Genomic DNA, 14647 nt, shown 5'->3' with positions numbered 1-14647 from the left:
AGTTGCCATGCCACTCAGAGCCTTAAATCACAAAGATCTGAGAGGTACTACTAATTTGACAAAAGCCATATGCCTCTAATTTCACCCTTCAAAGTACTTGGACGAACTCATTCACAAAGAGCTCTACTGCTGCTTAATCGTTACACGTAAAAGGTTGACACGTTATTGCTTATCAACATCCAATTAGACTGAAACATGTGCCTTATAAAATTTGGAATCGACAACTGCAGGAGATAATTCAAATTGCTATTTGCCACAAAATTACTGCAAAGCCGTGGGTGGTAGCCTAATGGTTTGACCTACCGCCTCCCAAGCAGAGGCCATGGGTTCGAATTGCTTGCACCTCTGAGTTTACGGAATTAGTAAGCGAAATTTAATTTAAAATTTACCGGCGAAGAAAAACATTGTGATGAAATCTGCAAAACGAAGAAGGTTCACAACCTCAGAAAACGTGTGAGGTCCCCAACCCGTATTGGGCCAGCGTGGCGGACTATGGCCTCAAAACCACGCCTGAGAGAAAACCCGTGCCCAGCTGTGGGACCTATAAATGGGTTAATGATTGCGACAATACGATAAGGTGTGATAACTTCAACAAGTTTTTTCTTTTTTTACTGAAAAGTCTTTAATTCCATTCTTAATCGGGCTATGGTTTCCATTTAGTACAGCTTAAATTGTCTGCTTAAAGGTAAAACCACATAAGTGACATTTTCCACAAAAAATCTCCAAATTGTTGTAAGAAAACCACCATTTTTCTGCAGATAAAACTCTTATTAAGTTTATAGCCTTTTGTTATTGAGTTTCACGTAGAGAAAGATAGTGATTTTCTTACCATAGCCTATATAAACTAAAGGCTTTTTGTATAAAATGTCACTTATGTGATTTTAACTTTAAACAGACGAAATTGAAAAATTTGCGGTTCATTAAATTTAAAGATACTAATCTTCAGTGTCACTTTCAATTTAGTCCTTCTCGTCAAGGTTCGGAAAGAATAAACTCCGTTCACCTTTACCATTGTTATAAATCCTGTCATTGTTTTTAAGTATTCAGTACTAATAGCTCTTAGCGTACTTTAATTCTTAAAAAAATAAATGGCGATGTACTAGTAGAAGAGATGGGAAAAACTGCTTATTTTTTTAAACGTTTTTACGTTATGTTTTTTTTAAAGAAAGCGTAATTTTTTAAACGCTTTTTCACTTAAATGCTTTTTAGCTTGCTAACAAAATCGCTTAGAAAAACGTTTAAGCGCATAGACTTTTAGGTTTAAAAAGGCAACGTTACAACTTTATGTTCAATTAATTTGTTTAAGAAAATAAACGTCGTAAAAAATGAAAATGTTGAGTATAGAACTGACTAGTGACCAACGCTTAAAATGAAAAGCGTGCTTATGCGCTTATTTTAAAAAGCAAACTTTTTTAAGTGCTTTTCGTTTAAACGCCCACCTCTAACTAGAAGCAATTTTTTTTTTAATAATAATAACGCACACACTCAACATAACCCCGCACTAGGGTCACCCTGTGTCGCGGATGCCATGGACACACACATAGACAACCACAAATTACACCCAAACTCACGATAGAAATAAATGTAGGCCATACAAATTTACATACATACACTTTTTCCGGCCCGGGAATCGGACTTGGGACCTCTGCGTCCGGAGTGGTAACCGTTCGGCCTCGGAGGCAGTTGTTGGGCTTGGCTTCACCGCCTTCCCACATCAGTATAACGCTCTTCTACAGCATTTTCTAATACAAATATATTGGTGATTTGTTCATATAGAATTTTATTAATTTTCTTTGGACGTTCGTTCATAGTGCTTTCATTAACTAACCACACCAATTACCTGTTCTTAGAGTAGAGATTTCCCTGCACTATGAATACCAGAGCAAAAGAGTTAACTCCAAGGCACCACTCACAACACCCAGGCAAAAGTTTTCCCAATTTGGTCCTAGTAGGAATCGAACCCCCAGGGCTTCCTCATCAAGCGTCCATAGTGCAAACCGTTGGGCCACAGCGAGGTCGTCAATTGTTCGTTGTTTTCACTACGATAATTTTCGTATGTTTTATAATTTTCTATTGGCATTTCTTATCATGATTTTGCTTAAAATAGATTCACCTGTCAGAGATCATTTTATACAAGTTTAATATAGTAATATAGTTGTTATTTACATAGGAAGGAAATGCAACAAGAAGTGGTTTTCGTTGTCACTTAAATATCATTTTGTTAATTAATTACGTCAATTTGAGACTTTATGACGCTGTCGTTATCTGTTTAATTGATCGCTCAATCTTTCACGTTGGAGTTAACAATGCCTTTTTTGTGCTTGTTTTTATTGTTTATTTTAACTTTATTGTTTTTCTTTGATTTAAGGAAGTGTTTTCAGTGATTTACACTGACTACGCTTATGTATGTGGTAAACAGAATTCGTTTACATAACAACGTATGCTATTTAATATTTCGATTATAACAAAAAAAATAATATTAAAAATTATTATGTTTTATTTTATGTTTTTGTAAAGTAAAATTTTAAAGAAACTCTTTAGAAATTAATAAGTAGGAACACACGTTAACAAACAAACACGATGGATGTATTTTATCCGATCATATAAAATTCCGAAAATGGTCTAAAATATGAGTTTAATACATCTGTATTAAACTCATATTTTTAAGAATGAAGGAAATATCTAAATTTGCACTTAATTTTTATGTGGAGATATTTCTCTTTAAGTAATTTTTTTTTAATAACAATTTTCTCACTCAATATAGCCCCGCACTAGGGAAACCCTTTGTCGCGGGTGCCATGGACACACACATAGACAACCACAAATTACACCCAAACTCACGAGATAAATTAATGTAGACCATACAAATATTTCTCTCAGTCCGGGAATCAAACCTGAGAAAGCCGGACTGCCACGCAGACGTGGCAGTCCGGCATGGTAACCGGCCACAGAGGCAGTTAATGGTGACGGTAATTTGTTGATTACACGTATTGTGTCAAGTGAAAATTCGACTTTTGCGCAAAATAATTAGTAATTTGTGATAGCCGAAACTAACCCAGGACTTAAAACATATACTGTTTCAAACAAAAGAAGAATTTTCAAAATCAGTCTGCAATTGATAACAAATATGAGTAATATCTAATATGTTATTAATCTAATTTTATCATCATTATTATCATCATAATTGTCTACCCATTATACGGTCCACAGTTGGACATGGGCCCACTCTATAGAGAGGATTTAACGTTAAAGGGTAAATTTTAATGGCGATTTTATTTCTGTATTAAGACAGCAAGTGTAACAATAACAAGTACCATAATTGCACTAATTACAAAATTTCTAAATTAGAAATATAATATCTCATTATGTAGACAAATTAAAAAATCAAAAAATCGTCAATTTGTATAATTCCGTCATATTCGTTTTTATATCATCGAAGACTTTTAGTTAATTTATTAGTGATTCATTTTATTACTAAAGCATAGGCAAGATATATTTACTTTAAGTAACCTTAACAGTGGATATTACCTCTTTCTCTTCTTCTTCTTCCTGTCCTTAACCCACGCTAGGTGGGGTCAGCACAACTTGTATTTTTCGTTCACTTTCCCTTGTCTGCAGTCATATCCAAACTCACGCTTTATTATCCATGTCATCTTTCACACAATCCATCCATCTTTTTTTTTTGGCCTTCCTTCCCCTTATATCCCTCTACATTCATACCTAACACTATTCTCGTCAGATGACATTCTTCCCTCCTCTCTCTAAAATCCAAAAATGATTAAACAGAAAAGACAAAAAATCAAAATAAAATAGTTATATTTTTACATACAATTACAAAATTTACTATAGTAATTCGTCGAAGTGAGCCGCTGTAAAGAGGTCAAGGATCGGGCTATGGACCGTGAAGAGTGAGGAGGCTACACAGACAAGAGCAGGGCACTTGAATAGGTACTAAATTAATTGCAATTTACTCATCAAAACTTTAGAACAAAATACAATACGAAAATACCGGGATTTCAGAGAGAGGTATTGTTAACTCTGTGCAGTACCCTATTTATTACGATCTCTAGTCATTACAGGCTAATGTGACGTCATCCAAACGCAAAATCAGCCACGTATCGTAGTCGTAAATATTAATTCACTATGCAGCATCATAATATTTACGAGCTCGTAATTTTTGAGCCATTAATTAATTAAACTGTTTACATCGCGGATATTTGCACGTTTTATAGGTATTGATTTTCAATAAATTTGTTATTTTGGTCATTAATTATAATTACACAACGTAAATAGAAAAATGGATTTTAATTACTTTACATGGTGACTCTGCAAGTTCTGCGAGATTTTTAGCGATAATTTATTTGAAAAATATAAACAGCTGTTCAACAAAATCTTTATACTTACTTACTCCACCCAAAATGTATAGTACTTACTGTTGATTTTTTTCAGAAATTTTAAAGCAATCGTGTTGTAAAGTTATTCCTATTAGTTTGTAGATTCACCGTTTCAAAATCGCGCAGATCTAAAAGGGTCAACCTGTTTATTACATGATCTTTTTGCTATAAATTGAACTAACTAAACATTACAGAAATAGCTTTGTTAGAGAAGACCTTGCCAAATATCTGTATACGATACCAGGTGTTTTCCCTTTAGCTTCGACTATTATTATACACCTGGATTCATTCAGGTTCCTAGCCGTCAATCATGCCCTAACAACTCTCCCGAGATAGTCGCTGTGAGTCTGATCTTATCGATAAGTCGATCTTCGATATCGATTCGAAAGCGGGAGCCTACTTAATTGCAGTTCTGTTTTTAAAATTTAGTCCTAATTAGAAACAATTTATTCAGCTGGAGTGTTGTCTATTAATTACTGACATTGGCATCTTTTTCGAATGAGAAAAACATTTTATCCTGTCTATTTTTAGAGGCGGATATTTTTTCTTTTGCGAAATTCAGTGTAGCTAGGCGACCGTATTGGATAATTCCGATTGCTATATTACCAATGTTTTCTATATCATCATTATACCATTGAACGTGTAACGGTGGGCACTCTTCTAAGTAAAGGATTCATCAATACAAATTGAGAATTTCACACGTTTTCCCAGGGTTGTGAACAGTGTTACATATGCACTTTCATCACGATGTATTTTTTTTCACCGTTAAAAGGAATTGTTGCAAAAAATATTTTTAGATGCAGTAGAGCTCCTTGTGAAAGAATTCGTCCAGTGAAGTACTGCCAACTTACCTATTTCTGCCGCCAAGCAGTGGTGTGAGCATTACTGCGTTCCAGTTTCGAAGGGTAAGGGTGCTGGCGAAATTACAGGCACTTGGGACTTGACTTATGTCTCAGGGTGCCGGGCGCAGTGGCAGTGCCCCTTAGATCTTTATGATTTAAAGCTCTGAGTGGCATTGCAACTGTTATGGACAGGCGTGTCGCTTACCATCAGGCGCACAACTTGTTCGTCCAGTCGCTAGGTTATTATAAAAAAATCACTAATAACATAACCAAAGAGAAGCCTATTAAAGACACTAGATAACCAAACGTTAGCATAGCGTAACCAGTTTGGGTGACTGATGTCACGGCAGTTTTCTTATATTTATAGCATTCTAGAACGGAAGTGGAAGACCAAGAGGAAGTTAAATGACTATTTAAATCAGATAATCATTCATTTTCTTATAAATTTCTACATTTAGCGAATATTCTCTTAAGTTTATTTTACAATTTGCTGTGTGACTTTTTATTCAAATCGACCGATTGTGAACATATTTTATGGAAAAATAATTATTTAAATTATCGATATCTGAATTTAATTTTCTTTGTCAATGTTTCGTTACTAAGATATCTGCCAAAACTGTTTACTACAAAATTAAACTACAAAATTAAAGTATAAAAATTACAATTCTTTTTGAAGTGGTCACCTATAATATACGTTTACAATTTAAAAATCACTTATGCAAAAAGAAGATTCGCAGTCACAACGCGTCTTAAACTCAACTTCAAAAAACGTTAATGCATGCTAAATATCAGCTGTTAACGTCATTTTGCGAGTACCAATCCACTTTGTAGTACTGTTATTTTGTTCTTTTGCAGTTTCATCTTAACCACCGTCATTATCAGGTACTTAGTAGTGGTGTTTTGCATTCGAAGCAATGACGTTGCAAATTTGTAGAGATTGCACTTAAAAAATTTAAACACAGTTCTTTGCTGCATTTACATTTAGTTAGAAGTCAGGTTATCTTCTAACTTCTAACCAAATGTAAAGGATAAGGACTGATGTAAAAAATAACAAGAACGGAAAGTAGGTTGAATGCCAGTTCTTATGTTGCCATTTGAATCATTGACATTTTTTTGTGTTTCGTTATCCCCTTGTCAAATTGTAACGAATATTATTAGGGCCAATTCGGCGAGAAGAATAATGGCAAAAGAGTTAACGGTTCGGTGACGTAAGTGCCAGTCGTAGACTGTACACAGCTAGTATTGACATTATGAAGTTTCCAAAATGAAAAATTAGGTTACACTGCGAAAAGTACATATTTATTTACTGAACGAATGCAACTGACACGAGAAATTACAATCAATGAAAATATTTGCAATTTTGTGAATAAATACATACATTTATAAGGACACACGTGGAACACCTGGACTCATTAGAATGTATCATGACCGTTTATTTCCTTTACATTTTTTTTGTACAAACAAGAGTGTTAGTTTTAGTTGCTTTTTTATGGTACCAAGCGACGGGATGAATAAGTCGTGCGCCTGGTGGTAAGCGACACGCCTGTCTGTAACAGTTGCAGTACGACTCTGAACTTTATATCTCAAAGATCTGAGGGTCACTGCCACTGCGCCTGTTACTCTGAGACATAAGTTGAGAGCTCTCATGTGCCTGTAACTTCACCAGCACCCTTATTCTTCAAAACTCTCACATTACTGGTGGTGTGGTGGCAGTACTTCCCTGGACGAACTCTTTCACAAGGAAGTCTACTTCTACTAGTACCTTATAGAAACACAATAGATACGCTGTTATAGCATTTAAAATCTTTGCGATTTAAAGCTTTAAGTACATACAACTGTTATCGATAGCGATGTCACGACTTGTTCGTCCCATTACTTAATATAATAAAAAAATCTATCTAATATTCCGATGACGGTAACCCGACTCCCGTGTTCCGTCACGCGTCGCGGTATCCATACGTGTAAATAAATAAATAGTGTTTTATTATATTATTATGCATGTTCGTCTATAAGGTATGTATCTATGGGTCTGTTTAACTTGAATATAAATAAATAAATTAAAGAAAATAAAAATAAATAATAAATAATACTGTAACAACCACAACTTTAACACGCCAATAGTTCCATCGCGCCACCGCTAGATGGCATTAGTTGTTGGCATACTTTGAAACGCGCTATCGTTTTGTTAACTCCAATAGAATAAGTAATCTCATTCAAGTCTGCTTCTAAGTCTCCACATAGATTTACGGCTCTCCACAATAGCCCAATTCATGAAACAGGCATCGAGGAAATACTTCGACTCTGCTCCTCACCACCCCAACCCCCTCGTGATGGCTGCATCCTCTTACGACCCCCTCAGGGAACAACACCACCGCGTAAACAGGACCCGTCGGCCAAGGGAAGTCCTCAACGACCCTGACGACCCTATCTCTCTCGCCACTTTGAAGGCCAACCAGATCGCTAGTCAGTCCCGTCGCTCACGCACCAACCGTCCTCGCCGGCGAGGTCGTAGAGCCCCTCATTTCAGCACGTACACTGGTAGATTCTCTCATATAGCACGCCCTTCTGGCGGAAGTCTCCAGTAGCGCCCTGAGCCAAGGTCCGTGCCCACTTGGGCGCCCTCAGGCTCGCTACTTAGCTTTAAGTTTATTGTACGGGTTATGAGCATTGAGCTAGCCCTTTTCTCCGGTGGCGCAGTCAAGGCCATCAGCGGCCAACTGCAAAATATCCTTCATAAAAAAATGCTTCTAATTCGTCGTTCTACGAACCCTCTTCGCTAACCAGCGCTGCAATACTTGTTCTTGAGAGCCATATCTTTTACTGATATAAGTCATAACGTCAATGATTATACTATTTGAAACCGATTCTTTGTATCTCAGTGTAGAAAACTGATGCGGTCGCTTACCATGTCTTTATATAATAATTTACTCAAACGTTTCAACTTGTTACTGCAATTTAACATAATGAGCGCGTTTCTGCATAATTATTGCAAATTTATAGAGAAACGAAAGTTTTACGCTATCAAATTGTAATAAAATGAGGTAATATCTACACTATGTTCACTTTCTACTCCTTGAGTAGACTGGTCGGATCATAAAAAGTATCTTATAGAGGTGCTATAACCTTTCATTAACCCCGTGTAAGCATTTCACTAAATCTACAATTATTTAGCTTCCTCAATGTAAATGTGGTTATGAGTACCTATATTCTTTTAACAGGTTCATTTAGTGGTACGACACGCCACCTTGCGTGACCTTATATTATTATCATGGTTTTCAATTTTCCAATACAAAAAACATCATCAATAAACCACCGTAGCTCACTCCTGTATAAAAGCGTTTCACAAGGCGTCGTACCCGGTCCAAAACCTTAAATTGTCAATATAAGTTTCAGCTTTCCAATACTAAAATCATTACAAAAAAAAAACGCTTGTAGATAAAGGCAATTCACAAGGCGTCCTACTCTGTTTAAAATCGTAAATTATTTATCAATATGACTTTCAGTTTTCCAATTCCAAAATCATAATCAATAAATCATTCTAGCCCGCGTCTAGATAAAGGCGCTTCACAAGGCTAAGAAGTTTGGACCGAGTAGGATTACTCGGTCCAAACTTCGCGCTTCCAACTGCTAACGAAATTCATCACATCAATGTACCACATACAATGTTTACCAATGTTTTATGTTTATAATAAAATACCCTTTCATATAAAATGTTGTAACGTTTCCAATACAACAGCGAAAAAACTCGAGGGTTCACGACCTCATTTGTCATTATCTGCCACACCCGAGCTCGCTCCTTGGCATCTAATGGCCTGACCCATGACTGTGAAGTTCGCTCCTGTCGTAAGTGTGATTAATCTTAGCTATAAATAGGACCTTTCAGTGCTTGATGTTACTTCTGTTCCATTTATCGAGCCCTTTTGATGCTAAGAGGTCAAGGCTCGGTCAATGCCTAATGGAAAACCTTTGAAAAATAAATTCATCATCAACCCAATACGTTCTACTACAGGGCACATTTCTAAGGTTGGTTGCTGCTGGTCGCAGGCTGGCCTGATGTGGGTTGGAGACTTCACGCGTTTTCGAATAATTGTAAACAGGTTCCCAGGTTTACGGCTTCGTCATGCAGTTATCATTACGCTTGTTTTCCTTCATCGGTAGCAAGTACATATATACTTACTAAATTATATTGATTGCTGCGGAAATTCAAAGCAAAAGGAAGCAAAATGAAAAAACCATGATGATAAAACAGTATAGTACTGGTTTGCAATTGTACTGTGTTGACACATACACGTCCATCTATTGTGCACGGGTCTTTTCTTAGAACTATTTTTAATCGTAATTATGTTACGAGGGGTAAGGCATTGTCTATCACGGCCCTGTATGGGTTGGCGACTTTATACATACTTAATATTTTTTACGAAAGTTTAATTTTTTTATAATATCTAGTAAGAAGAACAAGTCGTGCGCCTGTCCATAACAGTTACAGTGGCACTCAGAGCTTTCAATCACAAAGATCTGAAGGCACTGCCACTGCGCCCGTCACTCTGAGACATAAGTTGACAAGACTCATGTGCCTGTAATTTCACCAGCACTATTATTAGGTACCCTTCAAAACCGGAACACAGTAACACTCACATTACTGCTTGGCGGCAGAAATAGGTAAGGTGGCAGTACTTCCCTGGAACTATTTCACAAGGAGCACTACTGTTACTAATTCACTATTATACTTATGATTTTGCAATTCGCGCTATTAATACAATAGTGTATTAACTCAAAAAGAAGACTCTCAGAATCGATGAAAATCGAATTACTCACTTCCCGCAAAAATATCATTAAAATGTAAATGTTATAGTTTATTATAGACACTTAAACAATATCTCAAACATATTTAACAATAAAATGGAAAAAATAATTTCATGTTTTTGAATAAGGTTTATTTTGGCCAGAATTAGCTCACATAAAGTGTGTTTTCATGTAATTTTGAGTTAAGTAGATATCTTTTGATTGTTTCTTACAATATTCTAATGACGGTTTTTTTGACGTGAAGAGAATCAAATTTTACTCTCAGTAATAATATTATATTAAATTTCACATATTTTGAGTTATAACACTATTGTAATAGCAGTGCGACTTGTTTGTTACAATTTATTTATACACGTAGATATATAGGTATATCTACCTATATATCTACTATATATAGTTATATTTATAGTTTTATTTGTAATATCTTTTTTAGCTCCGTTGTGGCGCACGGGAGGAACCTCACCGTAAGAAATACTATTTATTGATGTTCCTATACGTCTAGCTTACCCTTGGACAACAATTAGCGAGAGCCTACGTGTCGATTGGTAAATTCGTGGCACTACTTTGTGGCATTTTGACGGCCTCAGTTGTCGAATGGCTTGCACACCGGTTTTCATGGTGTCTTGTTTGAGGTCCCGGGTTCTTTTTTTAACTTTTCTATATTGTCTCGGGTTCGGGTGTTTGTGGTACCGTCGTTGTTTCCGGTTTTCATAACAAAACCGCTTTAACTACTTACTTTGGGATCAGAGTAACAAAAGTACTTTAACTTTCCATAACGCTGGTATGTGATGTTGTTTTATTAAAAAAAAATTAACCACCTCAAAAGTATTGTGCAATTAACCGAATAGGGTTTCAAGAGTATTGGTGTATTTGTATTGATTCACATTTTATTTATCATCAGTCAATAATATACCAAACAAAAAACATAAGCATATAGCAAATCGTAAAATTTTATGCATGGCGAACCCAAACGCTTATTATGCGTAATTACCTGTAGTGTATATGCGCCTAAAGGACACAGGTTCGATGTTCGCTGACTCAGAGTATGGACAAGTTACTGCTTCTTCTTGTTTTTGTTTTATGGTGATTTTATTTATACTTTCTTTTGAATATTTGATTTTTACTGAGTATCTTTTATTACAATGTTTTCGTAATCCGACTTACAGACCTGATGCACAGGTTTTCTTTATTCACAATGAAACTTTAAACTTGGTAGCAGTCAAGATACTTGTGAAAGAGTTCGTCCAAGGCAGTACTAACACCTTGCGTATTTCTGTCGCCAAGCAGTAATGAGCGCATTACTGCGTTCCGGTTTTGAAGGGTAATAGTGCTTGTTAAATTACAGGACATGGGACTTGTCCACTTATGTCTCCGGGTGACAGTTGCAATTGCTGTGCCCCTCAGATCTTTGTGTTTTAAAGCTCTGAGTGGCACTGCAACTGCCATGGACAGGCATGTTGCTTAACACCAGTCACTTGTTATCGTAAAAAAATAAGCTTATAAGAAGAAGAAAATATTGTAAGAGCGCAGAACGTCAAATAAAAAAAAATAATAGTACGGGAGCGAGTCGAATGCGAAAATGGAAATAGAGTTGCACCAACACGATTTCAACTCCATCTGTATAAAATTCTGTCTATTTTTCTGTCCGGAATGCAGCAGTTTAAACATAACATCACGGTATCCATCATTATCTTGGAATATACCAAATTAAACTTTACACGAAATCCATCTCAAAGTTTTTAGTTTTAAAAACTACTTTAGAACGTGGAAATGACCGGCTTGTATCGCTGTGATACAACATCAAAGTGTCTGTAAATAAAATTTTATTCAATAAACATTTTTAATTAATTATACAGCTTCAAAAAACCAGTTAATAAAGACAATGGAAAAAGAAAAGTATAAGGCTGGTAGCCTTACAAAGCCGGAAGGAGGGAACGTGGACAATCTGGCAGCTGACGTTGTCATAATCTGCGTAACTTGACACCACAACGGCAGTGTCTACTCCTGGTTTGAACCTGATACGGCTTCTTTGGATATAGACGCCAGTGCCCATAATTCATTTCCTTATTGTAGTAGAACATTGTACGTAAATTAAAAATTGAATCTGTATGCAGTTTCAATTTATTTAATTTCCTTAAAATTAGTGGGTCTGTGTGAAATAAAAGTTTACAACAGGATTTATTATAAATCCACATGATAAACAGCTTACCGCTGGCACTACTGATACGTATTCGCTAGGCCTTTCGTATTAAACATGTGATAAGAGTAAGGGTATTGCAATAAAATTGTTTTGTTACTTACTTATATAACATGAACATGCTGAAAATGTATCTCGAAATTCGAATTTTGAAATTTTGAATGGAATGGTTGAAGTCAGTGGTCGGGGATATTTTGTTCCTTTTTAGTAGAACGATCATTAGTGAGCAGTTTGGCGCCATTACCCTTGTGACGTCACACACATTGTTTCCATTTCTTTCTATTGATTTGTGAATAAGGTGTATTAAAATACGATTTTATTTTTCAACGGGTATCCGTTTTCTTTAACATTTCATTATCAATTTGCCGTTTTTTACCGACGTAAAAAAAGAAGTTTGTGTGTGTATGTTACTCAATTACTCCGGCGTTTGTGAATTTCGAGGATCCATTTTTGTCACTAGTGGTCCTATTCAAATTTGAAGAAAATATTCCACATCTAAGGGTGACAAATTAGGGGATGAATCTGGTTTTTGAATTTCACCCAAAATTTGATTTTCCCATTAATTTGAGATCAGTTTTTTTTTATAAAAAACTTTTTTTAATACTAATGGAAAACATTTTATTTTTGATACTAGCAAATACCTTGTTATAGTTACCACATTGTTATTTTGTAGTGTAAAATACTCGAGAAATAAGGAAATCTGTATATCCACGGTTGCCAAAACAACTAACCGTTTGACAATGTTTCTGATTTAAACTGAATTAACCAAGTCACAGCGTAACAAGTGTCGCACCTGATTACAAAGCTACAAATTTACTTTTGCTGCTGTTTTCTAACACTGTACGTTAACATTCATAAAGAAAATGCTAGTTCTGGATATTCTCATCTGCACTGATAATTGTGTAGTATAACACTCCAGCCTACACCTTGTCATCCACATCTCATAACGATTACGAACAAATTGTGTGTACTGTAGATTTCAGCCAATCAAGACTTGTCACTTCATCTGAAGTTGCGTTAATGAACTTGAGAAATCCTCTTTATGAAAAAGGGTTTTCATTTGAGTTTCGTTCACAATTTTTGTTATTCAATTGAATTTTTATATCTTAGAATATGTAATTGACAAGATAAAGAGTTGTAGACAGTCGATAAAAATAAGGCGATGGATAATGCACATAAATAGAACATCGGCTGATTGCATTTAGTAAATAAGACACGTAATGACTTAATGTCTAAGAAATATATCAATGTACGACAGAATGAATTGTCCCAACACAAAAACAGATGTCTGTACAGATATTACGAATTTCATATCATTTAATATACGTCTCACGTAAGTTGTTGTAAGTGAAAATACCATTTTTTTTTTTGCTTTTTAACTTTAATATATCCGTTTTTTATGTATGTAAAGAAATCACTTAGTGTTATGTATTCTTTCAAACTTGGAACGTTTAGTATACATAAAAATAGGATTATATTTAAGTTCAAAAGCAAGAAATGGCATTTTGACTTACAACAACTACGTGTGAGGTATCGTAAAGTGGAATAGGAAATATTTTTACGAATCTAAATTCTAAGAAACAATCGTTTCGGGCCCTGTAAAGGTCCCATAGTCACGGTTGATTGAGACGGCAAAGTCATCAACCAGTTATATCTTATATTGGCCTGTAAATAATGATCAGGAAGGACTCGAAACTTTGGTTTGTTTGAAAAAAAAAATGTGCCATTTAGAACAGATAAAGTAGTTTAATTCCTATCATTTAATGTAGTTCTGGAACCTATTTTTTACATTGTTTTATGTTTTATTTACACTCCCTTTGCAACTTCTAAATTTGACCCTGAGCTTTGGTAATAAAGTCGCCTCTCATACAATACATACTTTGTTATACTTACAATGATGCTCTGTTAGTTTTTGTAACTTATCTGTTTGTGTACCTTACAACATATTTTCTATAGACTTGCGCTATTTACAAACGCGATTAAATAAAACAACCTTTCATAACTGAGATTAATAAAATCTGCCTCACACTTATTACGGAATCTGGTTGAAAAGTAGTCTCATAATTCTTGTTTCTTATACTTGCGCGAAATATAAATCTACAAGAGTCATTTCCGTTTACTAAGCAAACATAAACAAGTGTCATTATCTGTCAATTTATCTTTATTATCTTCAGTGCTATCTTTTATCTTTAAGGATATTTGCGTTCAATAAGTTGTTGCAGTCGTAATATTGCAATGGAAGTTTTTGGAAGTATTTGTTTTAAATAATTAGCATTGCTTGGAATTGCAAATAATATTCCTTTTTTAATTTATATACTATAGAACCAGTGCGGTCACTAGATTTAATTAGTATTTGTACTGATTATTAAAAAATAAATAGAGTAACAAAGGTTCGAAAACAGTGAGAATAC

General features: G+C 35.2%; 1 protein-coding gene across 7 annotated transcripts in view; it reads left to right on the top strand.

Moving 5' to 3' along the window:
* LOC113237110 (rho GTPase-activating protein 21-B) overlaps positions 1 to 14647 on the top strand; it is a 580603-nt gene that overhangs the window by 421391 nt on the left and 144565 nt on the right. The gene's annotated exons all lie outside the window — the stretch shown is intronic.

Source organism: Hyposmocoma kahamanoa, unplaced genomic scaffold (assembly GCF_003589595.1).
Source record: "Hyposmocoma kahamanoa isolate Upper Pololo Valley unplaced genomic scaffold, ASM358959v1 93, whole genome shotgun sequence".
Lineage (NCBI taxonomy): Eukaryota > Metazoa > Arthropoda > Insecta > Lepidoptera > Cosmopterigidae > Hyposmocoma > Hyposmocoma kahamanoa.
The sequence above is the reverse complement of the archived record's forward strand: the minus strand, read 5'-3'. Positions and strand labels throughout refer to the sequence as shown.